This window comes from Spermophilus citellus (assembly GCF_964194105.1).
Source record: "Spermophilus citellus genome assembly, chromosome: 10".
Classification (NCBI taxonomy): domain Eukaryota; kingdom Metazoa; phylum Chordata; class Mammalia; order Rodentia; family Sciuridae; genus Spermophilus; species Spermophilus citellus.
Genome location: NC_138197.1, coordinates 129,680,052 through 129,687,704, shown reverse-complemented (window position 1 = coordinate 129,687,704; position 7,653 = coordinate 129,680,052).

The following is a 7,653-nucleotide window of genomic DNA, read 5'->3' as shown; positions in this document are numbered from 1 at the left end:
TCTACTTGAAATTAGACTCATCTCTTCATTTTTTATATGACGCTCAGAATGGAACCCAGTGGCTCATGCGTGCTAGGCAAGCGCTCTACTGCTGAGCCACAACCCCAGCCCCTTACATATTCTCTTAAAAGACAATTGGAGAGTAATGGAGTGTTCTTAGTCATAAACAAGAACACCATCACAACTTTGGAAAGAAAAATTCTGTGAGTCAGGCGCGGTGGTGAGCGTCTGTAATCCGGTATGACTCAGGAGGCTGAGGCAGGAGAATGTCAAGTTCAAAGCCAGGCTCAGCAATTTAGGGACTACCTCAGCTAGTTAGCAAGACCCTGTCTCAAAATAAAAAAGGGGAGCCGGCACAGTGTTGCACGCCTATAATCCCAGCGGCTGGGGAGGCTGAGGCAGGAGGATTGCAAGTTAAAAGCCAGCCTCAGCAAAAATGAAATGCTAAAGCAACTCATTGAGATGCTGTCTCTAAATAAAATGCAAAATGGGGCCGGGGACGTGGCCGAGTGGCTGAGTGCCCCCTGAGTTCAATCCCCAGTACTCAAATAAATAAATAAAAAGGGGCTGGGGGCTGGGGGTGTGGCTCAATGGTAGAGCACTTGCCTAGCATGCGTGAGGCACTGGGTTCGATTCTCAGCACCACATATATGAATAAAATAAAGGTCCATTAACATCTAAAGATGTTTTTTTAAAAAGGGGGGCTGGGGATGTGGCTCAGTGGGTAAGTGCCCCTGAGTTCAATCTTTGGTATCAAAAATAAGTAAATAAATAATAAATAAAATAAATGTGAGAACTCAAAATTTATAGGAACCCTACAAAATTTTCTTAACCCAAATTTTAATAATTCCATGTTAAGGCTGCGAATATAGCTCAATTGGTAGAGTGCTTGTCTTGCATGCACAAAGCCCTGGGTTCAGTCTCTAGCAGCGTGCACACATCCCCCCCCCACACACACACACACAGCCCATGTTAAAACTGTCACTAATTTATTGTGTGCCTACGGACCCCTACAGGGGTACTAGAAACCCATAGTAAACTTAAGTGTTGAAGACATACTATCTATCATTCTTGAATTGAGTATGTACCACGACCTATTTTAAAACAGGAAAGCCACAGTGATGAAAAGTCAAACTCCTACTGGAGAAATAATATATAAGCCATCAAATAAATACATCAGGAAGTCTAAAGTATTGATAAATGCTATGAAAAAATTAAACTAGATAATGAGATTGGGGAAGCAGGCAGCAACATTGATCTGGATGATTAGGTAAGGTCTCTATGAAGAGTGACATTTAAGCTGAAGTCCTTACAATGGCCTAGCTGGCCCTGGGGGATGTACAGACATGTCTTGATTAACATGGATACATTCTGAAAAAGGCATTATTAGACAATTTTGTTGTTGGGTTAACATAGAGTGTACTTAACACAAACCTAGATCATACATTCTATTATGTAGATGCCTAGGATAAATTGTAGATGCCTAGGATAGATCGTAGATGCCTAGGATGGATCGTATAGCCTGTTGCTCCTAGGTTGCAAACTTGTACATCATGTTACTGTAATGAATACTGTAGGCAACTATAACACAATAGTTTTTGTATATCTAAACAGAAAAGGTACTGTAAAAATGCAACATAAAAGCACTGGGGATCTAACTCAGAGGTAGAGCACTTGCCTTACACACACAAGGCCCTGGGTTCAATCCCCAGCACCAGGCATAAAAGATGAAACATGGGGGGTGTGGCTCAAGCGGTAGTGCGCTCGCCTGGCATGCGTGCTGCCTGGGTTCGATCCTCAGCACCACATATAGATGTTGTGTCTGCCGAAAACTAAAAAAAAAAAAAAAAAAAAAAAAAAATATATATATATATATATATATATATATATATATATATAAATTCTCTCTCTTTAAAAAAAAAGATGAAACATGGCATCTTTGTATAGGACACTTACTATAAAAGGAGTTTGTAGGACTGGAAGTTGCTCTAGCTTAATGAAAGATTTCTTGTATTTCCCACTGGAAAATGAAGTGTTATACAATTCCATGAGACAAATGTCTTGCTGCTGATGGGAAAAAAAAAAAAAAAAGATTACAGACAGTATCCATCAATCAAAAATTTTCTAAACTGGCTAATCTTTCAGCCAGAATAATTCATGACAGGTGCAGAAAGAGAACTTTCTTGTTAATCATGAAGGCTCCGTTGGATCTTTCTGCATTTTTTACCATCCAAGTAAACCTCCCTTTAGCTCTGGTGTTGAAAGCCACACATGCTGAGATTGTGTGCGTCAGATATCCTGAGCAGGAGCCAGTTTATCATATTCAAGAACTGGCTTGATGCAACATTCTACAATACTGTTTTTTTTTTAAGGTTATTCTTAACTTCTCTGTTGTCTTTAATAGTTTCTTCATCGGTTCTTTGCAGGTCTAGATCATCTACATTCATAACCTCTTTTGGAGCCAGTTGAATGTTTTGCTATAAATGACTTCCCCCCACCCAATTCTGGGGATTGAACCAGAACTTTGCACATGCTAGGCAAGCATTCTACTATTGAGCTACATCTCCAGCCTCTCCTCCTCTTTTTAAGGCAGGGTCTTGATGAATTGTGGAGGCTAACCTCAAAGTTGCCATCCACTGCCTCAGCCTCCTCTCCTACCGGGCCAAATGACCTTGTCTTTTGACCATTCTAATTGAGCAGTGATATCATATTTAATTTTTCCTTCAGGACCCACTTGAATGGTCAGTGCATTTGATACTTTTTTTTTCCCATTCCATAATCAGTAATCTCTTGAAAAACTCCCTCCATCTCCAAAATCTGCTAACAGTATCTGACCTTTGCTGTACCCATAGTGGGGAGGTTCTCTTCAGGAAAAGACCAATGAGGACTGCCGTGATCTCTGAGATCTTGCTTTTCCTTCAGGCTCAGGTTGGTCCTGAGAAGGCTGAGTAGGTGCAGGTAAAAAGCTGCTGAGTACCATCTTCTTCCACTTTCTCCAGCACCAACCTGTGTTTTCAAACTTTTTAAGTAGCTTATTGAGTCTGCAAAACTTCAACTAATGCCTTTTCCATGAATTTTCTTGCAGGAGGATGTTCTTATTTTTCCTTCTGCAGTTCTTCAACTTGTCTTTTCATCTGCTATGCATTTGCTTGGCAATAGTTGGTCTCATTATCATCTCATAGGACCACTATCACCAACCAAAATATCATTGTTTTGTAGCACATGACTACCTTCTAAAATATTTTATCATTATTTGTTTGTTTACTAGGATTATTGTTTTTTTGTATGTCCTCATCATTATTGAGGAATTTTTATTTTTTTGGTTTATCAATAACAAAAATTCCTGGGACAGTGCCTGGTATATTGCATGTGCCTAGTATGTGTTGAATGAATAAATTTGTAGTTTACTGAGTCAGGGGAGAATTGAAAGAGGTAGGAGTGACACAGGTCAATGCCAGGTCAGGTAGAATTTCATTACAGATCTTCTGGGAAGGAATTGGAAGATTTAAAGTAGGGCACTAACATTTATATAATTTTATTTAAGTTTTAAAAGTTCTTCAGCAGGGCTGGGGTTGTGGCTCAGTGGCAGATATTTGTAAAATATCTACAGAACCTGCTGTGTTTCTATTACAGCATGCTGACCTAGATAAAAAGGCATCTGACTTAAAAATTTTAAGTATTTACTTGCAAAATACTCCTTTCATCATTGAATGTATGGTATTAGTAGCAGTCAGACAACAGCCCACTAATGATAATTCCAATGAATTTTAGGAAATGGGGAGTACAGGGTATTTTGAGGCAGAAAGCAAGTTTGAGGATCAGAGGAAGTCGTTTTAGAGGAAATGGTTTAGGACTGAAGAATGAGCCAATGAGACAAACAAAAATGGGGACAGTGGTATGCTGGTAAGTGTTTCAAAACCAGCTCTTTTTGGTGTTGTTTTTTGAGATAAGGTCTTGCTAGGTTGCCCAGGCTGGTCTTGAACTTGAAATCCTCCTGCCTCAGCCTCCTGAGTAGCTGGGATTACAGGCATCAAAAACAACTCCTAAAACAAGTTCTGATTTGTAACTCTAACAGCCAGCATGTAAAATTACTGAAAATTTAAAAATCGCTCTTTTGAGCTGGTGCAGGCTGGCACTCATGCTCTCCATCACACACACACACACACACAGAGGATTGTGGAAAAAGGTGGCATTCCACTGTGCATGCTCTAGAGGGAACACCATGCAGAAGTGACTAGATGCTGGAGAGAGCATAGTGCACTCTTAAAGAAATCTGGAATGGGGCTGGGGATGTGGCTCAAGCGGTAGCGCTCTCGCCTGGCATGAGTGTGGCCCGGTTCGATCCTCAGCACCACATACAAACAAAGATGTTGTGTCTGCCGAAAACTGAAAAGTCAATATTAAAAAAAGTTTTAAAAAAAAGGTCCATCAACAACTAAAAAATATTAAAAAAAAAAAAAAGAAGAAATCTGGAAAGGCTGGAGTATAAAAGAGAATGACAGTCTGGGGTTGTGGCTCAGCCGTAGAGCGCTCACCTAGCACGTACAAGGCCCTGGGTTCTATCCTTAGCACCACAAAAAAAAAAATAAATAAATAAAGGTATTATGTCCAACTACAACTAAAATATAAATATTTTTAAAAAATTTAAAAAGAAAATGACAATGTAAATTTGCAACGATGTATATGAGTCAATTGTTAGCATTTTTCTTCATATTTAATGATTTCATCTTGGTGGCTTGAAATAAGTCACAATTGTAGGATTTACATCAGAGAAATCAGCAAATGTTACACATTAAGGTTCCCCTACTTCCCAATGTTGGTTGTTAATTATGTATCACCACCATCACTACAGTACCTTATCATGGTAAAGCCCAGGCTGCAGAAGACCTTTTAATGAAGCATAATTTGGTGTTTATCCTTAGTGAATGGTGCCATTGGAGGTTTTAACCAAGTGAATCACATGCTCAGATATGCCTTTTTAAAATTGTTACCAAGGGGGCTGGGGATGTGGCTCAAGCGGTAGCGCACTCGCCTGGCATGCGTGCGGCCCGGGTTCGATCCTCAGCACCACATGCAAACAAAGATGTTGTGTCCGCCAAGAATTAAAAAATAAATATTAAAAATTCTCTCTCTCTCTCTCTCCTCTCTCACTCTCTCTTAAAAAAAATAAAAAATAAATAAAATTGCTACCAAGAACTTCAACTTCTGGGAGGATAGAACAGATGTACTTGTCCCCATTCCTCTTAGTATAATTAAAACTCCCTGAACAAGATTTATTAAAAGTATAGGAAGATTTTTAAAGTTGAAGAGAAGGCAGGGTAGCTAGGGTCTTCAGGACATGAGGGATGACAAGGTAATTAGTTTTCTTTTAACCTGATATATCTCAGACTTGGAGCTAAAGAAGACTTGGCAACTCTAAATGCCAATGGGTGCAGACAAGAAAAGAAAAAAAAAATCCTCAACAAAAGCCTGCTCTCTTTAGCCAAAGGACCAGGAAAGGTCAGCTTAGCAAAGAGAAAACCTTTAGACAATAACTGCTCTACTCCATCCAAACAATACAGGAGAGAGGGGAAAAATAAAAGAGCCCCACCTCCAGTCATCCCAGCAAAAACTGGGTGGAAGGTGGGGAGTGTCGCCTAGTATGGTGAAGCACTGGATTCAATCCTCAGCACCACATTCAAATAAATAAATGAAATAAAGGTACTGTGTCCATCTACAACTAAAAAATACTAAAAAACAAACACATGTCCTGACACCACCCATCATGGTGTATGAGAAGGCTAGTAAGGGAACTGAAACTTTCATTTCTTACATCTGAGAATGAACTTTCCTACCCTCCTGATGTAAGTGGGGACCATAAGGGTCTGGACTTTCAGCCTTGCCCAGCAGTAGAGATGCCCATTCCCCTCTCTGCTGGGGTGGTGTCACAGAAAGCCTAATGAAGAGTAAGGACTTTTGCCATCACCCAGTGTTAATGAGATCTCCCCCTCTGGAGTGTCATGTGGAGAAATGGAACTTCTACCTTGCTCACTATTAAGGAGGAACACCTCTCCACCCTCGGGTATTAAGGGGGGACTTAATGGGAGTACCTGTACTTCTTCTCCCTCTACCAAACAGTAGTGAGGTAGAATCTCCATTCTCCCCTGCCAGAGCAGTGAGTGTCAAAGAAAGCCAATTAAAACAGCAGGTTTAAATAAGATCCAGAATCTTATTACAATATAAAGATATTCAATTTTCATTGAAAATCAATTTAGCAACTGTTAGATTACAAACTAAAAAAGTCAATCAATACATGTCAGCACTGATATAGCAGAGATGTTAGAATTACTTGACAAATATTTTAAAATAACCATGATAAATATATCTCAATGAACAATTACACACTTTAGAAACAAAAAGAAAGCATTCAGCAAAGCAATAAAAGATATAAATAAGATTCAAATGGAAGTTTTAGAACTGAAAAATGCGATGACTAAAATATTAGTGAACAGGCTTAACAGCAGACTAGATATAACAGAATTAAAAAAAAAATCACTGAACTGGAAGATAAAACAATGGAAATATCCAATCTGGGGCTGGCGGTTTAGCTCAGTGGCAGAGAGCTAGCAATGTGTGAGGCCCCGGATCCCAGCACCACAGGAAGGAGCTACCCGATATGATCAAGAGAGAGCCTTGAGGACTTGTAGGACTATCCCAAAATATCTAATATTTGTCTCATCAAATTTGAGAAGGAGAGAACAAAGAAGGCTTGGCTGAAAAGGTAGTTGTTAAAAAATGCCTGAATATTCACCAGATTTGACAAGAAACATAAACCTAAAGATTCAAGGAGCTGAGCAAACTCAAGAATATCCATGCAAAGATACATCATAAACCTCTGAAAACCAAGGACAAGACATTTTGAAAGCAGCCAGAGGAAAGGATACTTCACACATGAGGAAAAAATCATTTGAATGGTAGGAGATTTCTCATCAGAAACAAAGCAAGCCAGAAAGAAGTGTCAAAATGCTTATCAGTGCAAAATCAATCAATCAATCCAATAAAATTGCTAATCTAGAATTTAACACCCAGTGAAAAGCAGGAATGGAGTGGCAGTCAAGATGGTCTCAGCTGGGCGTGGTGCCACACACTTGTAATCCCAGCAGCTGGAGAGGCTGAGCCAGGAGGATCATGAATTCAAAGCTAAACTTGGAAACTTAAAGCAACTCAGTGAGACCCTGTCTCTAAATAAAATATAAAAAAGGGCTGGGGATGTGGCTTACTGGTTGCACATCACTGGGTTCAATTTTTTTTTTCTGACCTGAGAGGATTCTTTTTATTAGGACTGCACTGCACTGGTACAAAAACAAACAAACAATAAAAGATGGTCTTAGATAGGGGCTGGGGATGTGCGGCCCGGGTTCGATCTTCAGCACCACATACAAACAAAGATGTTGTGTCTGCCGAAAACTAAAAAATAAATATTAAAAAAAATTCTCTCTCTCTCTTTAAAAAAAAAAGAGCAAACACTTAAAAAGCTATTCAAAGAAATGTACTTGAAAAAAACTACAGATAAATATAAATAGAATTCTAAAAAAAAAAAACAAACTGTCAAATAACCCATAGGAGGATAGGAAAACAAACAGAAAATCAACAACAAAGAGAACAAATATAAAA